This window comes from Haemaphysalis longicornis, unplaced genomic scaffold (genome assembly GCF_048455015.1).
Source record: "Haemaphysalis longicornis isolate Haplotype H1 unplaced genomic scaffold, Haemaphysalis longicornis Haplotype H1 scaffold_1, whole genome shotgun sequence".
Taxonomy (NCBI): Eukaryota; Metazoa; Arthropoda; class Arachnida; order Ixodida; family Ixodidae; genus Haemaphysalis; species Haemaphysalis longicornis.
Genome location: NW_027526203.1, coordinates 46,926,564 through 46,951,385, shown reverse-complemented (window position 1 = coordinate 46,951,385; position 24,822 = coordinate 46,926,564). Strand labels below are relative to the sequence as shown.

Sequence of the window (24,822 nt, the reverse complement as noted above, 5' to 3'; positions counted from 1 at the left end):
CCATGGTGGAATGAGGACTGTAGGCGGGCGCGAGAGGCCCAACACAAGGCGTGGGGTATCCTGCGTTGGTACCCCACGTCGGGAAACCTCCTCTTGTTCAAACGGGCCAAGGCATTAGGAAAACGTGTGCGCCGTGAGGCAAAACGGGAGAGTTGGCGTACATTCATAACATCAATAAACTCCTACACAGACACACGGAAAGTATGGACACGTATACGCAAACTCAAAGGACAACAGACACACAGCCTGCCCCTGGTCAGTACAACAGGGGACACACTGGAAGACCAGGCTGACACACTCGCACAACACTTCCAACACGTGTCCAGTTCAGCACACTACACGAACACTTTCTTGAAACATAAAGCCTCTTGTGAAAGGAAGTCCCTACACGACAAAAACAAATCACAGACTTCTTACAACTCCCTGTTTTCACTACATGAGCTGAGGGCTGCTCTGAGCACGTGTAAACCCTCAGCTCCAGGCCCAGACAACATTACATACACAATGATACAACACCTACACGCAGACACACTTGAAGCACTTCTACATCTATATAATAAAATATGGCTTTCGGAGCACATTCCACACGCTTGGAGGGAGGTGTGATGAAGTGCCTGTGGAAGACGAGGAAGAAGGGACCGAGCGCGCAGCTGCATCGAGTGCGTGCAGAAGAATCGAATCGGCAAGGGTTCAGCGGACGCTTTTGATGCGCTGGGCGAGTGAGCGCGGCCCTGTGATCGCTTGGAGCTAGAAGCCAGGGTCTCAACCGCTGCTGTCGCCGGAGAGCCGTCGGCCGCTGGTCCGGTTACCGAAGTCTGTCTGCTGGCCCGTGCCTGGATCTGGTGACGCGCTGGGCCAGAGAGCGCGGTTCGGGGAAACACCGGCTCACAACCGCCGCTGGGCCATCGAGCCGTCAACCACAGTGCACGGTCCCTGACGTCCGGCCGCTGGCCCGTGTCCGGACCCGACGTGACGTGAGACTTCTCAGCGAGCAAGCCGCGCCGTGGTGCATCGGCCGATCACACGCACTTACTGAGGAGACCTCGTTGGACTGCTGCACATCCTGACCATGTAGAACGTTTCCTCCCTTGCTCTCTTTAGCGAACAGTTTTCGTTAGCCTGCTACCGCATTTAACGCTCTTTCCTGTAGTCTCGTTTCCGCTCTGTGTTTCCGCTACTCTCTTACCTTCTGCTCTCATTTTCCACGCATAAAGTTATCCCTACTTGCGCACGCATTACCGACTCGTGGCTTTCTAGCTGGTCCTAGGCCCATTCATGACAAAAAGTGGCGAGCCTGCCAGGACACTTAACATCCGCTGAAAGGAGTCGGTAAGCCGCGAACGCGCCTGTAAGGTTAGCTAGAAAGCATGCACATTGAGAAGTTAATTGCTGCGGGAACTCAGCTCGGGCTTTCGGGTCAAGAGCTTAGGGCTTGGGTAGATAGCGAACGTGCTGAGCAGCGTGCCGCAAGGGCCGCTGAGAGGGAAGCTAGCCGAGAAGCAGCTGAAAGGGAGAAGGAAGTTGCAGAAAGGGCAAAAGAAGCCGCAGAAAGAGCAAAAGAAGCCGCGGAAAGGGATAAGGAAGCTGCAGAAAGAGCAAAAGAAGCCGCGGAAAGGGAGAAAGAACTGCTACTTTTACGAATCCGACTCCAAGAGGGCGGTGAAAACCCATCGAATCCCGCCGCGGGAAATGAAGTTCTTGCCGCCATGAATGCGATCAACCCACAGAAATTGCTTCCTGTGTTTGACGAGAAGCGCGACGACTTGCACGCGTACTTGCAACGATTTGAACGCGTAGCAACAGGGCAACAATGGCCGCAAGACAAATGGGCTCTTGCAGTAAGCATGTGCTTAAGTGGAGAGGCGCTTACCATTATTGGCCGAATGACCGCAGAAGACTCTCTTGACTACGGTAAAGTAAAGAATGCGTTGCTGCAGCGTTTCCGGTTTACAGCCCAAGGCTATCAGGAAAAATTCAGGAAAGCGCGGGCGGAGGATGGCGAAACAGGAAAACAGCTTGCAGCGAGACTCACCGGTTATTTTGACCATTGGATAGAGATGGAGAACATTCAGAAAACGTTCGAGGCTCTCCGTGACCATATCATCGGGGAACAATTCATCAGCTGCTGCCATCCTAAACTCGTGATTTTCTTGAAAGAACGCGAGTGCAAAACGCTGAGCGACCTTGCCGATGCGACGGATCGTTTCCTCGAAGCGCAAAACTTGTCGAACCTCGGGAAGGTCTCCGATGACGCCCGGGATACAACTAAAGTCGCGGCAGACGCCCAAACGAAAGCGTCACCGAAATGCTTCCTGTGCGACCGCCCAGGGCACCGTGCACGAGAGTGCCGTAACCCCTTGAGAGAACCGGCAAGTCGCGCTACGCGTGGTCTCCACGGGCATAAAGCTGAGCACTGCGGACACGGGTTGAATGGAACAGAGCAGGTTGTTGCTTGTGCCCTCACTGAGCCCCGGGAAGCTCAACCGCAGTGCGTCAAGCTCGATGGCAAGCACGATGAGAATGCTTGTACCAAGTATTCATGTGGCATCGTAAAAGAACAATCTTGCCTAGCGAAAGGGATGCCAGTCGTCAAAGGGCGATTATTCAGACAGCCTGTCACCGTTTTGCGGGACACGGGTAGTAATACCGTTCTTGTCCGGCGCGACTTGGTCGCAGAAACCCAGTTAACGGGAAAAACCACCCGGTTAATGCTCTTGGACGGGACCGTCAAGAAGCTCCCGGAGGCCCACATATACGTCCAGACCCCGTACTTTGTAGGCGAGGTTACCGCCGCTTGCCTGGACAAGCTAATCTATGATGTCGTGATCGGGAATATTCCAGGTGTGAGGGAATCTCACATGCCAGATCCCTACTGGCCGCTCAAAGGGAAACATGGCCCACGTGTGGCACTGGCCGCAATAGCCACTCAGCTGCCCACCGATCGGTTGGCTTCGGCTGTCGCAAATACAGAGAAGGAAAAGGTTACGCCTCTAACTGTGCCTTTAATCGGGTGCGCCGACATCCCAAGAGGAGAGCTGGCCGAAGAACAACGGCGAGACCCGACCCTCCGATGTTGCTTCCGGAAGTTGGGGAAGACGTTTTCATTGGCAAAAGGACAGAGGTACTCGTTTCTTCAATCCGACAACGTTTTATGCCGCCAATACCAGCTTGCCTCCGGCAGAGAATTTGAACAAGTCGTCGTTCCAAAGAGACTGCGGGAACAAATCCTTCGAGTAGCCCATGAGAACACCTTGGCGGGGCACCAAGGTGTCCGAAGGACGACCGACCGCGTTATGCAAGAGTATTTTTGGCCAGACCTGCGTCGAGACGTACGACACTTTGTCAGAATGTGCGGAACCTGTCCGCATAATGTACGCAAAAGAAAGACGGGACCTTCGGCACTAGCAGGAGACATGCCAACTTGCTGTACCCAAGGCGTAGACGTTCCAGACCCAGAAACTTTCAAGAGTAAAACGTCATCGCGCATGTCCAACGATGGGGCGCTGTCAAAACAGCACACGACGAAAGGGCACGCGACAGAAGAGCACCGACATAACAGCACGGCGTCAAAAGGGCACCCGACAAAATAGCACGCGACAAAACAGCACGGCGTCAAAAGCGCACGCGACGGAACAGCACGTTGACAAAACAGCACAGCGTCAAAACAGCACAGCGACAGAACGGCACGATTTTATGGTACGCCTAAATGGGCAAATATTTTGATTTTAACATGAATAAAAACACTTTAGTGGGCTCTCGCTGAGGTTCTCTTCACGTTTCGTTACTCTTTCTCGGGAAAAATACTACGGCTTTAATTATTACAGCATGTGGGATATCTGAAATGAAAGAAGCAAAAGCCAGGCACGACATTTGGTAAAACTTTTGTTCCTTTTTAGGTAGCCCTACAATTTTTATGATAATAATAATAATAATATTAATAATAATAATAAGAAGAAGAATACTTTATTTCCGAATTTGCCGCTGACAGTTCTCCAAGACTGGTAGGCCCGGATCATTTCGTCCGCAGGCTTTCACATCTCTCCCAAAGTGGACCGCGTTAGCACGCGCTAAAACCGGTGACCGAGTCTAAAGTCACAGGCCTGCATCCTGGGAGACCTCCTGATCTGCACCGATGGCTGTGGGGGCCCCACCACCGCTGTCTTCTGGATTTCCTCCGGGAAACGGGTGCCAACTTGTACCTCTAAAACTTTATGCCAAAGGGCATACTATCGCAAAAAAAAAAAGTCTAAAGTCAACGCCTGCGCTACGAACCCAAAATAAATACTGTTCGCCCGGAATGCGATCAGAGCAAAATCGGTAATAAAAACCGCAGGGTAGTCTTGGTATGTCTGCTTTGCGCCGCAGAAACATTTTGCAATTTACGAGCTTTTTATTTTAGCGCCGTCTATGAAGCGACCGCCGAAACCTCCGCGCTGGGCTGTTAAGTGCGCCGTTCTTTGCGTGCATCTGCTCGGAATCCGTGCATTACCGAGTGAACCGTAGTGGTTTGGCGTTAAGTTAGCGGTTGCAGTGCTTGTGTGTGTGTGTTCTGTTTTGTTTTCATCATCTGCGGACGGATTTTAGGTCCTGATTTGCTGCCAGAGCGGGAAATTCCGACCCCGGCTGTTGAGACCAGCAGCAGTGTGGTGGTGGTGCCGGTGGTGCTCCGCAGTTCCGCGATGAAAACGTACCGGTATGGCACCGACTGACATAGAAATCGATATCGGGGAGTAAATACGTGTTTTCAATGCCACCGCGCTTGTTATGTTCACCGATTAGTCATGTTTACGGAAGCGCGGACGTCGAATGCGGAGCGCGCATAGCATATGTGGGTCACGGTGATCCGTGCTCGCGATGGACTTTCGACGAGGCGATTGCTACGCTGTTGGCATTGCAATGCAATATAATCTTTCTTAACTAGACTTATGACGGTTACTGACGAAACGAAATTACCCGGGCGGAAAAATAACGCGACCGCACAACCAGTCAAATTACTATTCGAAGGTTGAGCAAAAGGGTTGACGTTCGGGCGAGTTAATATTGGTTGATCATGATCGTGATCATGATTGACCTAACTCTGCGCAGCGCATGTGGCCTGTCGCTCGGAGCCCACCTTTGTGAAACCGCTGCTTTCACCACAAATGCTTTACGCGACCAGCAGTAACTGTTTTGTAATTGTAATACTTTAGATTCCGTGGCAACGCAAAAGGATTAAAAGCTTTTCCTTTGACCGCGTTGTGAACCGGTTGAGCTATTTTCCAAATGCAGCGTTCACGCGTACCTCGAGCTGCGTTTCCACATTTGGCTGCCTGCTTATCCTGCTATCGACCAGCAGTGTGCGATGGAGAAAGTTATCCTTTCAAATCGTTTGGCAGTGTAATGCGTTGGCCTGAAAAAAAGTAAACAAAACGCCGTGATTTTAAAGGTTAGATTAGATTAAAAGGGGATGGTTTAATGCCAATCGGCTGTAATGACCAAACAATATATGGTATTTTAAATTGACTACAAGGAACCAGAAGTTATTGTAGTGTTGTATTGTATCGGCGCTCGTGAAAGATTCCCAAGTGGTCAAAATTAACCCGCAGCCATCCACTACTGCGCGCCTCATCACCCATGAAGCGTCGGGGCGTTAAACACCATAATGAATGAATGAATGAATGAATCAATCAATCAACCAACCAATCAATGCTGTATTGTAAAGGATAAAGTTGCTTCTAACATTTCAGGGGGTTCCGTTCCCTGTCGCAGCTTTGCGTGTGATAAATGGATTTTGATCCGTCTGCTTGCCGTCCAAGTGCACCCAACAAACCCTGGAGTTGGTCGTTGGTACAAAGTCGTTGCGATTTATCAACGGCATCCACCGATATCTCAACTCTGTGTGCGTTGGGAAGCGATGCCGCAGAAACACGCCACAACCGCACTGCATTTTCTCCAGGCAGTGTCGTGCACATGCGTGCTGTCAGCGACTGTTTCTCGCTTTCTCTGGTTGTTCAATAACCCACCACCGCGCAGTGCTGACCAGGCGACGTTTGCGCCTTGAACGGCATCGCAGCATTGGCTAAAACAGTTGAAAGTTCCGCAAAAACTAAGCACGCGGTGCGAAATACTCCTGAACTACGCAGTGGAGCACACCACGCCGAGCGATGTTAGCAGCCCAGCGCGCTCAGGCAACGCTGGTCGGCCGCCGAGAGAACTGGTTTGAGAGTATTTTCCTCCTTTCCCGGCTGCTTATGGAAAATGGTGTATAGCAGGGGAGCAACTCATTGTACGTCTCCGCGTGCGCATTGTACGCTCTGCGTTCCACAGCAGCCACAGCCCCTTTGTTCCTCTTGGCGGCAACAAAAGCCGACCCAACCCTCGTTTTCTTGGAGGAGATGGATGTGGTCGAGGGGAAACGAGAGGGGGCAGTTGCTAACATGCGCATTGAGTGGAGGGATTTTGAACACGAGCCAGTTTATTTTGAGAGCGGGACTTGGAAACAGGCAAAACGCGTTCGGGTTGTTTCGTGGTCCACCCGTTCTTGCATCAATCGTTGCATCAATCGTTGGCTTTTCATTGTACCATGGCTTTTCATGTACCATTGTACCATGGCTTTTCATTGTACCATGGTACCATGTACCATTGTACCAAAAAGTGACAGTCTTTGATTCTCGCAATTTCTGGGAAAGTAAAGCCGTCAGAAAGATGCACACGAACATGTTTATGTATTTTAGCGAATGAACTGCATATGTTTCTGCACAAATGCGGTTCCCAACAACAGAGTTTGTTGTTTATGGTGGGTGACCTGTTTTTATGAGCTCACCTGCTGCCGTCAGCAATTGTTAGGCCCCCGCAACACGTCGGCAAATTGAACAAAGCATGTTAGCCAGCAGTCTTCTAAGCCTTGCAGCAAGATAATAGGCGTCATAGGGGTGGACCACGAAACAACCCGAACGCGTTTTGCCTGTCGCAAAATCCCACTCTCAAAATAAACTGGTTATTTCCCCTCGTGTTCAAAATCCCTCCTCTCATATGCACATGTTAGCAGTTTCCCCCTCTCGTGCCCCCTCGACTTTCTCCCTCTCATCGAAAACGGAGGTTGGGTCGGCTTTTGTTGCCCCCAAGACGTACAAAGGGGCAGTGGCTGCCGCGGAGTGCAGAATGTTACAATGCGTGCGCGGGGATGTACAATGAGTGATCCCCTGCTATACTGGAAGTGGGGATCGCTTTCACTGATAAGGCGTCCCTGCCTTTCCCTCCATCCACGGCCTCCATCTTAAGCCGCGCTAACACCGGAAACACAGGCGTCAGAGTGCCGTGCAGATAAAAAGCAGGAGGGACGAAATATTGTGTCGATAGAAAGGCGGAGTAATAACAAACAGATTACACCACGCCATTCCAACATTAAGGATGGAAGGCCGTAATATTTATTTATTTATTTACCTCCCCTCCTCACCCACCCCCACTTAGGTTATTAAAGTCTTATTTATTTATTTATTTAAAGTTCTCGACAACACCGCAAGGGCCTCCTTGAGGGATGCACTGTGTACATGAATATAATACACACAAAAGACAACATATATGAAGGGAAATAGTAATTCAAAAAAGTGTAAAAATAAATGTGTAGTATATATTAAACAGCCTAGTGATCAAGGAATGCAAAACATTTTCCGAGCAACAAGAGCTCGGAGGTCGCAGAAAAAGTATGCAGTAATGAACTTTCTTTTTCACTTTCGCGCAGAAACACAAGAACAGATGGAGAAGTGCATGTGCGACCTCCCTACAACATGTGCATTCAAAAAGTCAAGTTTTCAAGGAGAGTTTAAGAAGAGCCATGTCAATGCAAAAACTTTCGATGCAAGATAAAAGCAGACTGTTATAGACATGTTGGCATCGGTCAGCTGGCGCCTGGCTCAGTGCTCTGTCAACATGAAAGCAGCCGTGCGGCCGCAGTGGTCTGCTTGGAACTCGCAGGTGAACAGGGTTTACAAGGCAAGGGCAGTCAAACTTGGAATGAATGCAGTCAAAAAGAAAAACCAGGTCACGCCTGGAACGCCTAATACGTAGCTCATCAAGATTCAGGAGCTTGAAAAGCCCCCCGTTCAGATAATAACTCACTGGTGAGTAAAAGTAAAATACGGTTCTAGTGAAGCACTTTTGAATCCTTTCTAGACGAAGAGACGACAAAGGGCTTAGACAATTCCAAATGGCACTGGCAAAGTCGAGCGTCGGTAAAATTATGTTGCGGTAGAGGGAGACAAAGCATTATCGGTCGGTGAATTTACTGGTGGCCCGGAAAATTACGCCAAGCGTTCAGACACAGGAGTTGGTCAGGTGGTTCACGTGTAGGTTGAAAAGAAGTTTTGCGTCCAATATTACACCCAAATCACGCACTAAAGTAGCGCGTCTTGCGGGTACACCAAGCAGGGAATGTTGGAATATGAGCGGGGCAGACTTGCGAGTATATGTTATTAGGATAGTTTTGGAGAGGTGGAGCTTCAAATAGTTGCTGTCGCACCATGTCGAAACTGCGTTGATGTCATTTTGCAGCAGGACGTGATCGTCTGGTGAAGAAACCGCGTGATAGAGCTTCATATCAGCGGCATACTGAGAGAGCGTACAGTGCCTAATAACAGGGTGGATGTCATTAACAAAAATGTTAAAGAGAAGAGGGCCCAGTGTCGAACCATGAGGTACCGCTGATATCATCGCCAAAGGCCGGGAGGTGACGCCTTCATAACAGACACAATTCAACCTGCCTTTTAAATAACTGCCGAACCAATGACAGAACTCGCTGGATAGACGGTATGCGGATAGTTTGTGAACCCCGCCGCGGTGGCTCAGTGGCTAAGGCGTTGCGCTGCTGAGCACGAGGTTTCGGGTTCGATTCCCGGCCGCGGCGGCCGCTTTTCTGATGGAGGCGAAAAGCAAAAATGCCCGTGTGTATGAGATTTCGGCGCACGTTAAAGATCCCCAGGTGGTCAAAATTAATCCGGAGCCCGGTACGGCGCGCCTCATCGCCTGCGTTGCATCGGCGCGTTAAACCCTACCATCAATAATCAATCAATAGGACAATTTGCGAAGCAGCAATATGGGGCAGTCACGGGAATGACTTGAACGGAAAAGGACTCGCTCTAAAAGTGTCACCGGCGCCATGAGCATTATTGACTGATTGAAGTTTTTATTTCAGCAAGGAGGGCGTGTGCTGTACGGTGAAGAGAGGGGATGCAAGCAAGGGGATTAAAGAATGTTAAAAAAAAAGTTGTCTAAGCAAGCTTTGCTCATCAGAGAAACATAAAACGCGTGGAAGAAAAATCAAGTGCCACCAAACATTTTGTGAAATAAAAAAAACTCGCTGGGTAGACAAACTTTCTATTTCCAGAAACATGCTATTGTAGGTTGAAAAAAAGAAACCTTACTGCAAATTTTATTAACATAAAAGGATGGGAGAAGCTTTTTCTATACATATTCATAGTGGTGATACAGCGCGCGAAAAACAAGGACAAAAGGAAGAGGACAACAACACGAGCGCTGACTAACAACTGAAGTATTTATTACACCGTGAAAAAGTATATAAGAGCGTGCATGATCATAAGAATCTTCATGTACGTCTCACATATGCACAGAACAGCCACTCATTCAACAACTGGCAAGATAGGCTACTTCAAAATCCAGTAGCGATATGGACGGGCAACTAATACAATCATCTGAATTATTTTTCATACAAAAGGCTTCAGCTATCTCCCCTACTATCCTATCTTTGTGAGTCATTAAAACAGCAGTAGCAATAAACAAGGGATAGCATCCGCAGCTCTTACAATGCGATGATAAATGTGACGTGGGCGTGCCCTTGAGGGAGTTTCGATGTTCGCGGTCGTGTATTGCGTTTCTTTGAAGTGCAAAAGAAAGTACATCGGGCAAACAGGGCGATGCCTCAATGAGCGCTTGCGCGAACATTGAAATTGGGTGCATCGAAGCGGCTGCAAGTATGCAAGTTTGTATCACTCCTGCCTTGGCCACCAAGAGGTGGCTGGCACTATTTATTAAATAAATAAATAAATAAATAAATAAATAAATAAATAAATAAATAAATAAATAAATAAATATCCCGTCATGGGGACACCTGTTATGCAGCCAACTGACTGAATTCTTTAGCACACGTTTTTTTATTATTTACGTCAGGTTGTTAATTTATATTCGCCCTTTATTTGTGGCATGCAAGTTAGATAAGACAATTGACTGGTGTTTACGATGGTCTAACGCCTTCTTTACGTAAGTTTTTTTAAATTACATACAATAAAAATTACATAAATTACATGCACGCTCTCAATATCCCAAACATAACAAACATGTGAGCCCCCAAAAATGCAACAAACCTTATGAAAAGCATTACGGTGACTCGGGTATTACGTAGGCTGGGCTGTCATGCTAAAAAGAATTAGCGAACGCTGTTCCCTCCAGCTTTTTTTTTTTTTTTTTTACGGACACGTCTAAGATATTGTCGTGGAGGAAGAACGGGCCTTTTTGAAAACATATTTGAAAACATATGTGCAAGTTAACGCGGGAAAGAACTTTAATGAAGTACACAATGAGCATTTCAAATTTTTTTACAGAAGTGAGTACGCAGACGGGCTACATACAGAAAAAGTTTACAAATTGTTGCAGATTTTCCACAACTTCTGGGTGCGCGTCTTGGCGAAATTTTTGTCACGATGGGTGGGCGTTAGTTCTACTCCCGGAACTGCTGTGTTGCTTGCTTCCGTGTTCTCCTCAGTTAATCCATAGAAATGCAGTTGCTTATGACTTTCAGGATAGTTTTTTTCTAGGCATGTTGGAGAGTAACTGGCCTGCCATGCGGCCACATGTGCCTCAGAACCTAGCAATGAGCCCGAATATAGTACGGGTCGTCAACGTCTAGGTTCCATGCTCGACTGCAATGTTTAACGCGCCGGCGCAACGCAGGCGATGAGGTGCGCCGTAGTGGAGGGCTCCGGATTAATTTTGACCACCTGGGAACATTTAACGTGCGCCGAAATCTCGTACACACGGGCGATTCTGCTTTTCGCCTCCATCAGAAAAGCGGTCGCGGCGCCTCACTCACTAGGCTTTAGCTGCGTGAACTTTCCTGCCTTCCCTCTACATCCTTTTTTACTTCCTTCCTAAGTATCCGGTCGGACTGAAGCATTTAAATTTCGCCACAAAGGACTGACACCTCATTCTTCTGCTGGAGTTCTTTTTTCTTTACTTGCAGGCAGGGAGGCACGACCGTCTTTGCCCCCCCCCGCGGAACGAGCTCGCACAATGCCAGGCGGGGCTCCCCTGCTCGTTACCACTAAAAGGGGCGCTCCCTCTCCAGCTCAGGGAGACGGCTTTCGCGGCCGGGGGAGGCGAAACAGGGGGGAAGAAAGACAGGGATTATGGACAGTGGAATTTTGAGACACGGGGGGAGCGGGGAGGGAAAACTGCGACGGGGGAAATGCGACATGGGGAAACGTGCTACACCCCGTTATAGATAATAGCTATATGTCATATTTTCGGGGAAAATCAAAAGTATCGAAGCTGCAAGCTGCAAAAGTATCAAGGTCCAAAACCTTAGTGCCGCTTCGCTTGATTCTAACTGCAGATATAGCAGCATTTCAGATGAAGAGCACAGTATCGGAGCTTAGGTAACGCAATAAACCATTCGTCGGGTAAAGTTCGTTTTTTTTTTTTTAAATAGCGAGAAATCGGTGAGCGTGATCGCTAGTACAGCTTTATGTTGTCTGATATTCAGTGGTGCCGGCCCACTCCCATTTTCGATACATCATGTAACCTAAATAATATTGTGCCTGTAAAAGCGCCCACTGCACAGCCTGAATCGTGATACTCGCTTCTCAAGCGTTAATAAACGAAAGGATACAAGCAATGGAAGCACGGGAGAACATACTCGTACGATGACAAATTCGCATGCAGCATTTATTTCAAATAATTTCAGCCTTAGCAAATATATTATGTACGGACCGATGCAAATACATTGTGCACAAATACAAACATGTAAAGACAAATAAACTGACCCCCTCCCTGCTTCCCTTATACAGGCGCTCATGCATAGGTGAAGTAGTGGTGGGACATTTTTTTCCTACTTTGAAGTTGGGACATGTTTTCCGGCACCATTTGTTCCGGGACTATCAGTTCCGGGGCCAGTAGCTCCGGGACCATTTGTGCCGGGACCATATCGCCCGCACATCGTGCGTATGGTCTTTTGCTTAGCAGTTACACAGGAAAAAAACAAACACGCCTAAAGTTTAACGTACACTGCGATGACGTATACACTGCAAACACCCCACGAGATTAGCGTTTCACATCCTAAGCAGTTTTTTTCGCAATAAGGCGGGTGTTCGCGAACCACTTCCGTGCGGCCGGAGCCATGCACAGCGGATTGCGTATAACGCGGCTCTTTTTACGCCGCACCAGGCACCCTGAAACAAATTTAACGTTCTCTCGCATTTAGCAACATATGGCTGCGTTTATCTTTAATAAAGTACCCCGCACGGGGCACCTTGAGTAATCTTGGTGACGGTACTGGCGATACCGCGGACCCCGAGCCCCCAAACATACGCTGGATCCAACCGTGGCAATGTGTTTATAGGTGGAGGGTTAGAAACCACGAACGGTGGCCGTCGGAGCCCAGGTCAAGCTCCGGCGGATGGGCTCCCTGTCTGTCTACCAGGCAGGGAGCTCCGGGACCTCTTTGGCTACCAGGGTAAGGTCAAAGAAGAAAGTACCCCAGTCTCCCTGCTTTTCAATGTATCATATGGCATTTTCGAAACCCCCCCCCAGACGTGATCGGCCCCCGAAAAGGGGCCGCACCGAAGTTTCCTTTCCACCCCTACCAACTATCAACGTTCCAAAACATGACAACTATCCCCGTTTTTTGGTCCTCGAATCACTAGACAAATCCAAACCCGTCTCCTCCCAATCTGTATTCCTCGTCTCCAAGTTCCTTGAAGGAATCATTGGCAAATCTTTCGAAGCGAAAAAGCTACGAACAGGCGAAGTGTTGGTTGAAGTCAAGACGCAGCAGCAAGCCACAAATCTCCTGACCCAAACCCGCATGGCAGATCTGGACATCACTGTCACACCCCACCGCAGCCTCAACAGCTCGCAGGGGGTGATATCTCAGCCAGATCTGCTAAGTGAAACAGAGGCCGACCTTCTGGAAGGCCTGAAGGATCAGGGCGTAACAGCTGTCAGGAGAATCACCATCCGTCGCGACAATGTAGAAATACCAACAAAGCACGTAGTCTTAACATTCAGCAGTTCAAAACTTCCTGAGCACATCAATGCTGGTTTCATTAGGTGTGGTGTACGTCCGTACATACCTAACCCGCGCCGCTGCTACAAGTGCCAGCGGTTCGGGCACGCTACGACTTCTTGCCGCGGCAAACAGACCTGCGCAAAATGCGCCGCACACGACCACCCCACTGAAAATTGTGACTCCACCACCTTCACCTGCGCAAACTGTCAGGGGCCGCACGCGGCATGGTCCCGCAGCTGTGAGAAGTTTCACCAGGAGAAGAAGATAATTCACGTAAAAGTAACCGAGAACATCTCCTTCCCCGAGGCGCGAAAGAGGTTCGCCTCTTTCCCCCTGGGGAGGTACGCCGACGCAGCTCGCCGGGGGGCGGAGCGGCGTCTTGTTTCGGCGGGGACCCAGTACCGCGAGTCGGACTTGGTCCCGCCCCCGCCCCCCTCTGGGTTGCCTCAGGCAGCCCAACCCGCCTCCGCACCGCTCGCTGAGCCAGCAGCGGCTGTGGTGGCAACCACGTCTCGTGGGGATGCTGCTGCACCCACTGTTTCCTCCTCTCCACCGGCCCGAAGCGCCTGCGAGGGCCCGGAGGAGATGGAGCTGGAGGAAACCGCAGCAGTTCCCACCTCCGCCGCACCGCCTGTGCCACCCGGGGCGCTCCTGACGCCCTCGGCGGTCGCGGCCAAAACGAAGGGCACCGCAAAGGGTGCCCAGTCCAAGTCTAGGGGGCCCAGTCCGCTGGGCACCCCCTTGCCCTCAGATGACGACCTAGACGTCGAGCCGTTCCGGCATGCACCACAGCGGAAGGAACGGGCTCCGGCGTCCAGGTCAGTAGACAAAATGAAAAAGCCCCTTCCAAGAGTACAAGCCCCGAAAGCCGACACGTAAACACACACATACTCCAGTAGATCTAAACTTCAATAATGGGAAGAGAAAATATCATACAATGGAACTGCAGAGGCCTTCTTAAAAATCTTGATGATGTTTATGAGTTACTGCATTCCAATCAGCCAAGTGTCATGTGTGTACAAGAAACACACTTAAATTCCAGACATACAAACTTTTTGAATAGTTACCAGGTATTTAGGAAGGACAGGGTTGGTGGTGGTACATCTTCCGGGGGTGTGGCCATCATTGCCCGAAAGTCCTTGGCGTGTCATTCTATCCTGTTACAGACCGTCCTTGAGGCTGTTGCCATTCGTACCATAATTTTCAATAGGCTAATAACTCTATGCTCAGTTTACATCCCTCCTGATTTCCAGCTCTTGAGCTCGGATTTCGAGGGCCTTATGGATCAGCTACCCACACCTTTCATTCTTTTAGGCGACCTCAACGCACATAACTCTCTTTGGGGCTCTGCTCGCACAGATGCCCGAGGTCGCCTTATCGAAAAATATCTAACATCTTCGGGAGCATGTCTATTCAATACAAACAAGCCTACATACCATAATATAGGACACAATAGTTATTCACACCTCGATTTGGCGATTGGCTCTGCAGTACTCTTTCCATCTCTAGAATGGGACGTTGGCACTAACCCATATGGCAGTGACCACTTCCCAACCACATTAACATACTTAGGTAAAGGCCCGAGCAGTCCATCTTCCCATAACAGGTTCAATGAAGATAGAGCGAACTGGAGTACATTTACAGAAACATCTAAACTACACCACACATCCATTGAACACCTACACGTTGAAGAAGCTACCCAACTCCTCACGGCGCACATCCTCGACGCCGCTGAGAAGTCCATTCCCCACGCCTCTGGTGCTCCGCGCAATCAGAGGAGGCCGTGGTGGAATGAGGACTGTAGGCGGGCGCGAGAGGCCCAGAACAAGGCGTGGGGTATCCTTCGACGGTACCCCACGTCGGGCAACCTTATTTTGTTCAAACGGGCCAAGGCGTTAGGAAAACGTGTGCGCCGTGAGGCAAAACGAGAGAGTTGGCGCACCTTCCTTACATCTATTAACTCGTACACAGACACACACAAAGTCTGGACACGAATACGAAAACTAAAAGGACAACAGACACACAGCCTGCCCCTGCTTAGTACAACAGGGGACACACTGGAAGACCAGGCTAACACACTTGCACAACACTTTCAACACGTTTCCAGCTCTGCACACTACACAAACACTTTCCTGAGACATAAAACCACTTGTGAAAAGAAGTCCTTACATGATAATAACAGGTCAAAATCTGGTTACAACTCTGAATTTACTCTTTATGAGCTGAAGGCAGCCCTGAGCACATGTAAACCTTCAGCTCCAGGCGCAGATCAGATTACATACACAATGATGCAACACCTACACCCAGATACTCTTGAAACACTCCTACACTTATACAACAACATATGGCTTTCGGGGCACATTCCGAAATCTTGGAGGGAGGCTATTGTAGTGGCGTTCTTGAAGGAGGGTAAGGACCCGTCTTCTCCCGCCAGTTACCGACCCATCGCCCTCACAAGCTGCCTGTGCAAGCTTCTCGAGAGGATGATTAACAGGAGACTCGTGTACTTCTTAGAATATAATGGTCTTCTCGAGAGCTGCCAGGCCGGCTTCAGGGTGGGGCGATCCACAAACGACCAACTCGTCGCCCTTGAGTCGTATATAAAGGATGCCTTTGTCCACAAACAGTTTTGTGCTACGGTCTTTTTTGATCTCGAGAAAGCCTACGATACCGCTTGGCGATACGGGATACTTTGCGACCTAAAAGCCTTCGGTGTCTCGGGAAATATGTTTAATACACTTCGTAGCTACCTGGCGGAGCGAACCTTTCGTGTGAGAGTTGGCACTGCCCTTTCAAATGTTTTCCTGCAGGAAAACGGCGTGCCTCAAGGCGGCGTTTTGAGCTGCACATTGTTCATTGTCAAGATGAACTCACTTCGAAAGGCGTTGCCACGAACCATTTCCTGTACAATATATGTAGATGATGTGCAAATTTCTTTTAAATCATGCAATATGTCAATCTGCGAACGCCAAGTCCAGCTTGGTGTCAACAAACTAGCAGGCTGGGCAGATCAGAACGGTTTTAAGCTGAACCCAGTCAAGAGCACTTGTGTTGTGTTTTCCAAAAGGCGTGGGATCAGGCCAGATCCAGACATCAAACTGAATGGTGTCTCGATTCTGGTCAAAAAAGAACACAAGTTCCTCGGTATAATTCTTGATGAAAAACTTTCCTTTATTTCTCATATGAAACAACTAAAACAAAAATGTCTTAAAACAATGAATATCCTTAAGGTTCTCTCACACCAATCCTATGGTTCCGATAAAGAACTCCTGCTGCGCTTGTATACTGCTTTGGTTGGGTCTCGTTTGGACTATGGCAGTGTGGTATATGGGTCGGCGAGTAAAACAGCATTGCGAATGCTTGACCCAGTACTACACTTGGGGCTACGGCTTGCGTCGGGTGCTTTTCGCACTAGCCCTGTCGAGAGTCTATATGTTGAATGTAATAAGTGGAGCCTTGAGAACCAGCGAACGTACATAGACTTGCTTTATGCTTTTAAAATTTCATCTCAGAATAACCACCCTTTTTATCCTGTCCTTAACGATATATCCACATCTGTGCTGTTTGTAAATCGCCCGTCCATTACTCCGCCTTTTTCACTTCGAGCGAGAGAGCGAGCCTCGGATCTGAGTGCTTCGTTTTTAGAAGTGAACAGGTCATCCTCTTTAAACATTTTACCGCCTTGGCAAGTTCGCCCTGTGTCCTGTGACCTTTCTTTTATAAAGCTTGACAAAAATCGGGTACCGCGAGCTGCAATACTTCAGCACTTTCTTTCTTTGCAGTTCAAATACCCACGTGCTGAATTCTACAGTGACGCTTCTAAAACCTCCACTATGGTGTCGTGCGCTGCTCATGGTCCGAATTTCAATGCAGCCAGAACCATGAGCGTGCACACAACAATTTTTTCAGCAGAAGCGTACGGAATTTTACTGATTGTACGACATATCTTTGAAAATCAAATTCCCAATTCTATCATCTACACAGATTCTTTGAGTGTTGTTCGCGCATTATCATCGCATAAACCCCCCAAAAACCACATAATTAATCTTGTATTCAACACTATCATGTCGGTGTATGCGGAGAAGCATCGGCTGCTCCTCTGCTGGGTCCCAGGACACGCTGGGATCGCTGGGAACGAGTTGGCGGACGAGAGGGCCGGTGCTGCTGCACTCAGGAACACTGTCGACATAACAAGCATACCATATACAGACCTCAAGCCTCACATAAAACAGCACCTGCGCAGAACATGGCAAACACACTGGGACGAACAGACAGACAACAAACTACACGTAATAAAGCCACACTTGGGACGGTACACAACTGACTAACACAACAGACACACAGAAGTCGCCTTGGCAAGGCTACGGATAGGGCACACCCATGCGACGCACTCGTATCTGCTGACGGGATCTCCTAGACCCCAGTGCGGCAGGTGCGGAGAGGCCCTATCCGTAGTGCACATACTAATCACATGCAAGGCACTTCACACAACACGACACAAACACTTCAGAGAACTCTACAGACAACATCTCCCCCTACATCCATCGTTTTTCCTAGGTGATGATGCCATTGTTTCCGTGAAACGTGTGTTTGAGTATTTGTCCGACGTCACGTTTTTAAACCTCATTTCCTATCACGCATCATGAAATCTGGCCCTATACACCAGCCATGCTCATTGTCGTGTTGTGATTTTACTTTTGTTTTTGCTGATTTTACTTAGTGTTTAAGGTTTCACCCCTATCATCGACTATTGTTCTGGCGCTCTTTGCCCCAGTTGGCCTTGCGCCATAAACATCCAACGATCATCATCATCTTTAATAAAGTAATTGTTTCTAGTAGAGCTACGGGCTTTTGGGCCTCTATTGATGCTGGCGCGCATGTTGGTATGAAGGCCGGATCACAGTCTGGTACGCCATGATGATTAAGATGATGATTATGATGATGATGATTAGAAGCCCTCCATCTGTATCGGGACGTCCGTTGCCACCAACCAACTTGCCTGTCTTATTCTACTCATTAAACCTACCCTCTATTACCCTAACGGGTTAGCCCTCCGCCTACCGGTTTTAAACTCGCTTCTCCTATTGCCGTTTTCCGCAGCGCCACCTGTAGGGGCTGGAAAGAGCGGATAGCGTTGAGCCGCCGAGCCAAAGAAAGCGAGTTAGATGCCCGCAATGGTGGTTGCATTTCAAATGAAGGAGAAGAGCGAACACGCCGGAGTGTCGCCGTTTAAATGCACGCGAAGAAGTGTGAAGTCCCTCACTGCGGAGCATCCCATATTCCAAATTTAGCGTTCTGGTTGTGAAGCCTAAAAAAGCTGAAAGAAATGAAAGCTTTTGTGAGCTTCTTTTATTGAGTCCGCACTGCGAATACAAAAAAGAAAAACGGCATCAAGGCAAGAAAAGACCTTAACCCGGTGCCGAGGCATGCTTTGCAGCGGCCGTGATCTTTCGGCTCCCACAAGAAGATCTTCTCTTGCTGCTGTGTTCTTTTTCTGCTGTTTTATCGAAAGTGTAAAAAAAGAACAAGTGCCAGTTGCAATAGGCATGCCTCAGGTTATCATGAGCCGCTGCAACCCAAATCACCTGGAATATGATGGAAGCGAAAAAGCCGAAGTGTAATCCTTAAGCGCTACTATTCTGACGGATAATTTGCTTCTTACTGAAGTCCTACACCACTTAATTCTAATTTATACATGGGGGTTTCATTTGTTTAACAGCACAGAGGAGCTCTTATTGGGTATGAAATATTTCCGCAACAATATTGCGCGTCAAAGCAGCGTCCGCGAATATGAGCTACTGTGGATCGTGGCTCATTGGTGACCCGGCAGCTCACATTCTTCACTTTAGTGAAAAAGACCGTCACTATACATCGAAGTTTTCAAAAAAAAATGGCTTCAATGAGCAAATGAATAATTCAAACAACATTTATAAGAAAAGTAATTAAATAATAGAGGATCCAGGAACAGTCCTCAGTAAATTAACACAGAAAAAAGTGTTCACGAAATATGCAGATTCATGGCTCTGCGTTAAATTACCACGAAAAGGGCACAGATGCCGTATTCATAAAAATAGATCCCTGAATTCATGACCAAAAACCAATCAATACAACGGGATCGAGGAACCACCTTTAATAGGCAATTACTGGAGTAGTCGTTTCATAGAAATAATTGCACATATAACCATGCGTGAAAAAGAAAGTAATACGAACAAGTAAAATCTGTAATTGATATCAACGGCTCACTATTTTGTGTTGCTTCAGCCTATCACAGGCACACCTAAATCTCTTCCTGTACCGAAATCGCCCTCCACTAGAATATGCGGGTGCCTAAATGTCCATGTACTGATATGTTCCTGCACAGATAAGTCTTGTAAAAATAAGTTCAAATGAATGCGCTTTTCTATTCCTTACTTGCCGCAGAGTTTGGATTCCGTTCCGGCTAGTGCACTATGCCATACTACCTAGCAACGCCACCGCACCCAACTTTTACAGTGCTCATCTCTTGCAGTGTGCTGTTTTGTCGCGTGCTGTTTCGTCGCCGTGCTGTTTTGTCGCCGTGCTCTTCTGTCGCGTGCTGTTTTGACGCCGTGCTGTTTTGGCGCCGTGCTCTTCTGTCGTGTGCGGTTTTGTCGCTGTGCGCTCTTGTCGCTGTGCTGTTTTGACGCGTGCTGTTTTGACGCGGGCCCTTTTGACGCCGCGCTGTTATGTCGGTGCTATTCTGTCGCGTGCCGTTTCGTCGCGTGCTGTTCTGTCGGTATACCCCAACGATACATTTACCAAGTCGACCGTCCGACGGCTAGACTGTGAAACCGCGTACAACAACGTATTCACTCAGTCGCCGCCGTTGCATCCCACCCGAATCATCGTTAACAAGTCAGAAGGTCGCCCACATGATACGTCCAGCCATTACAAGAACACCAAGGTCGGGCAGCGAAAGAATCCTTCCGATACGACAATGAAACGACTACGAGGCCGCAAAGACCATTTCGCGAACTTGGTACAGAGGCGCCTGACGGCTACGCCAGAATCTTAGGATCTAAGCGTCAAGCCACTGACGCACTGGTCTTCTTGAAGCCGGTCACTACCGGACTGGCTATGCAGGGGCTGCCAACATGGGTAGGGTTAATCCTCGCCTACCACCCGTCTTTTGTATATAGTGTGTTCTTCGACTGTTTTTGACGTCACTTTGTTTCTTTACCCAGTTTGTATTTTTTCTTCTGTAACTTCGTGCGTTGCGCGTTTTAAGTGTTCTATTGTGACTGATCGTGCTGCCGTGAACTGTGAACTTTATTGTGCTTCCCCGGAACTTCTCCGCGCCTCTAAATGACTATTCTTTTTATAGAATAGTTGTTGCTTCCCAACAACTTTCTTAAACCCGGGGTTATTGTGATGAAGTGCCTGTGGAAGACGAGGAAGAAGGGACCGAGCGCGCAGCTGCATCGAGTGCGTGCAGAAGAATCGAATCGGCAAGGGTTCAGCGGACGCTTTTGACGCGCTGGGCGAGTGAGCGCGGCCCTGTGATCGCTTGGAGCTGGAAGCCAGGGTCTCAACCGCTGCTGTCGCCGGAGAGCCGTCGGCCGCTGGTCCGGTTACCGAAGTCTGTCTGCTGGCCCGTGCCTGGATCTGGTGACGCGCTGGGCCAGAGAGCGCGGTTCGGGGAAACACCGGCTCACAACCGCCGCTGGGCCATCGAGCCGTCAACCACAGTGCACGGTCCCTGACGTCCGGCCGCTGGCCCGTGTCCGGACCCGACGTGACGTGAGACTCCTCAGCGAGCAAGCCGCGCCGTGGTGCATCGGCCGATCACACGCACTTAGTGAGGAGACCTCGTTGGACTGCTGCACATCCTGACCATGTAGAACGTTTCCTCCCTTGCTCTCTTTAGCGAACAGTTTTCGTTAGCCTGCTACCGCAGTTAACGCTCTTTCCTGTAGTCTCGTTTCCGCTCTGTGTTTCCGCTACTCTCTTACCTTCTGCTCTCATTTTCCACGCATAAAGTTATCCCTACTTGCGCACGCATTACCGACTCGTGACTTTCTAGCTGGTCCTAGGCCCATTCATGACAGGAGGCCATTGTAGTGGCTTTTTTGAAGGAGGGAAAGGACCCGTCGTCCCCCTCAAGTTACCGTCCAATAGCCCTGACGAGCTGCCTGCGCAAGCTCTTTGAGAAGATGATCAACCGCAGGCTCGTGTACTTCCTCGAGTACAATGGTCTTCTCGAGAGCTGCCAGGCAGGCTTTAGGGTTGGGCGATCGACAAACGATCAACTGGTTGCACTTGACTCATACATCAAGGATGCCTTCGTGCATAAGCAGTACTGCTTAACTGTCTTCTTCGACCTCGAGAAGGCCTACGACACCGCTTGGCGTTATGGGATCCTTAGTGACCTCAGGTCATTCGGTGTTTCGGGTAATATGTTGAACACCCTTGTTAGTTATTTGTCGGAGAGAATGTTCAGAGTACGAGTTGGTTGTGCACTTTCGAAGGTTCACGTCCAAGAAAACGGCGTGCCGCAAGGTGGCGTGTTGAGTTGCACTCTCTTTATTGTAAAGATGAACTCTCTTGGAAAGGCACTGCCACCAACAATCTCTTATTCTATGTATGTAGACGACGTGCAAATATCTTTTAAATCATGTAATATGTCAATATGCGAACGTCAAGTCCAGCTTGGTGTCAAGAAGCTTGCCGGCTGCGCAGACAAGAATGGTTTTAAATTGAATCCTGCAAAAAGCTCCTGCGTTGTGTTCTCCAGGAAGCGCGGGGTCCATCCAGACCCAGACATTCATCTTAATGGTGTGTCGCTTCCTGTGAACAAGGAGCACACGTTCTTAGGTGTTGTGTTTGATCACAAACTCACATTCATACCCCACATCAAGGAACTTAAAAATAAATGTCTTAAAACAATGAATATACTTAAGGTTCTCTCCCACCAATCCTACGGTTCCGACAAAGAACTCCTGCATCGCTTGTATACTGCGTTGGTTGGGTCTCGTTTAGACTATGGCAGTGTGGTTTATGGGTCGGCGACTAAGACAGCCTTGCGAATTCTGGACCCAGTGCTACACTTGGGTCTTCGTCTTGCGTCGGGTGCTTTTCGCACTAGCCCTGCCGAGAGTCTTTATGTCGAGTGTGATAAGTGGAGCCTTGAGAACCAACGAACGTATATGGACTTGCTTTATGCTTTTAAAATTTCGTCGCTGAATAATCATCCTTTTTAACCTGTTTTTAACGATAGATCAACATCTCTGCTCTTTGTAAATCGCCCATCCGTTCCTCTGCCCTTTTCACTTAGAGTGAGAGAGTGAGCATCGGATCTCAGTGCTTTGTTTTTAGATGTGTACAGGTCATCCTTTTCAAACAGTTTACCGCCTTGGCAAGTTCGCCCTGTGTCGTGCGACCTTTCTTTTATGAGACTTGACAAAAATCGTGTACCACGAGCTGCAATACTGCAGCACTTTGTGCCTTTGCAGTTTAAATACACTTGTGCAGAATTTTATAGTGACGCTTCTAAAACCTCCACTACGGTGACGTGCGCTGCTCATGGTCCAAATTTCAATGCAGCCAGAACCATGAGCGTGCACACAACAATTTTTTCAGCAGAAGCGTATGGAATTTTGCTGATTGTACGACACATTCTTGAAACTCAAATTCCCAATTCCATCATCTATACAGAGTCCTTGAGTGTTGTTCGTGCACTATCATCGCATAAGTCCACCCCCCCTCCCCCCCAAAAAAAACACGTAGTTAATCTTGTATTCAACACTATCATGTCTGTGTGCGCAAAAGCATAAGCTTGTCCTCTGGGGGGTCCCAGGACACGCTGGGATCGCTGGGAACCAGTTGGCAGACGAGAAGGCCACTGCTGCTGCACTCAGGGACACTGTAGACATTACAACGATACCCTACACAGACCTCAAGCCACACATAAGACAACACCTGCGCAGAACATGGCAAACACACTAGGACGAACAGACAGACAACAAACTACATGTAATAAAGCCACACTTAATACGGTACACATCTGACTCACACAACAGACACACGGAAGTCTCCTTGGGTAGGCTACGGATAGGGCACACGCATGCAACTCACTCGTATCTGCTGACGGGATCTCCTAGGCCCCAGTGCAGCAGGTGCGGAGAGGCCCTATCCGTAGTACACATACTAATCGCATGCAAGGCACTTCACACAACACGACACAAACACTTCAAAGAACTCTACAGACAACCTATTCCCCTACATCCATCGTTTTTTCTATGTGACGGTGCCATTGTTTCCGTGAAACGCGTGTTTGAGTATTTGTCAGAAGTCAAGTTTTTAAACCTCATTTCCTATCACGCATAATGAAATCTGGCCCTATACACCAGCCATCACCATTATCTTTTTTTGATCTTACAATGTCCAGTTTACATGTTTTATACCTACCTTTTGTGGTAATCACTTCTTTTCATTAAATGACTTCTCTGGCGCTCTTTGCCCTCGTCGGCCTTGCGCCATTAAACACAAACCATCATCATCATCATTGGAGTGCAGCTGAATCGAAGACACCTGTGATTTCGGCCGTGCCATCAGTGTGCGTAATAAAGAAAACTGAAGGGAGCGCGATTGGTTTTTCCCATCGTTCACAGCGACTTTTGCGCTCACCGCTTCACGTGCACACGTAATATTTGGCTCACATATTCCTGGAAATGTAATGTAAACTGTAGCAGGATGACAAGGTGGGCTAGTTGCTGTACTTGCACCTTGCCTTGGGGAATAGCGTGAATTAACGGGGACACAAATAATAAAGAAGTGAACGGGACAACCGCTAGTCCCGTTCACTTCTTTCATATATATATATATAAATATATATATATATTTATATATATAGCGAATCAGGATAGGAAATGAGGGGCTCGTAGAAATAACACAGAAATAAGGGTTGGCAGCCAAGAAAACCTCGGAAAGCAAAGGGGAGATTGTAGTAGGTCATTGAAACCGATAAAGAATTTGGAAAGAAAGAAAGAAAGAAAGCGGCTGCCAACCCTTATTTCTATATATATATATATATATATATATATATATATATATATATATATATATATATATATATATATATATATATATATATATATATATATATACACAAAGATAGGTCGGCAGTCTACAACGCCAAAGGAGGCATAGGGGTGTGGTTAGGCTTTTTTTTTTTACTACGGTTAATGAAGTTCACATTTTTTTTATATACGGAAGAAAGAAAGAAAGAAAAACACGCGCCCAGAGTGGGGACCGAACCCACGCCTTTCGATTAGATCTCGAATGCCTTACCAACTCGGCTATCTGGGCGACTGTGTTCTCCTTCACTTTCTGGGCTATTTATATTTACTACAACTGTATCTGACGCTTGAGGGTGGTAGCCAGCGCCACTCAGACTACACGGGGAGAAGGGGACCTTCTTTTCAACCCCCGGGGCGTGACGCGGACGTCTACAGCCTGTCATAAGCGGGTAACTGGCGGGAAACCCTCTTATGCTACCTTGGCATCAAGGCTGCCACAACCGAGGCCCT

The 24,822-nt window shown here is 48.4% G+C and overlaps 1 non-coding gene across 1 annotated transcript; it reads right to left on the bottom strand.

The window, feature by feature from the left end:
- Positions 1-24,529: 24,529 nt before the first annotated feature.
- On the bottom strand, positions 24,530-24,601 carry Trnar-ucu (transfer RNA arginine (anticodon UCU)). Its single transcript has one exon. It is a non-coding gene; the product is annotated as a tRNA-Arg (tRNA).
- Positions 24,602-24,822: the final 221 nt, after the last annotated feature.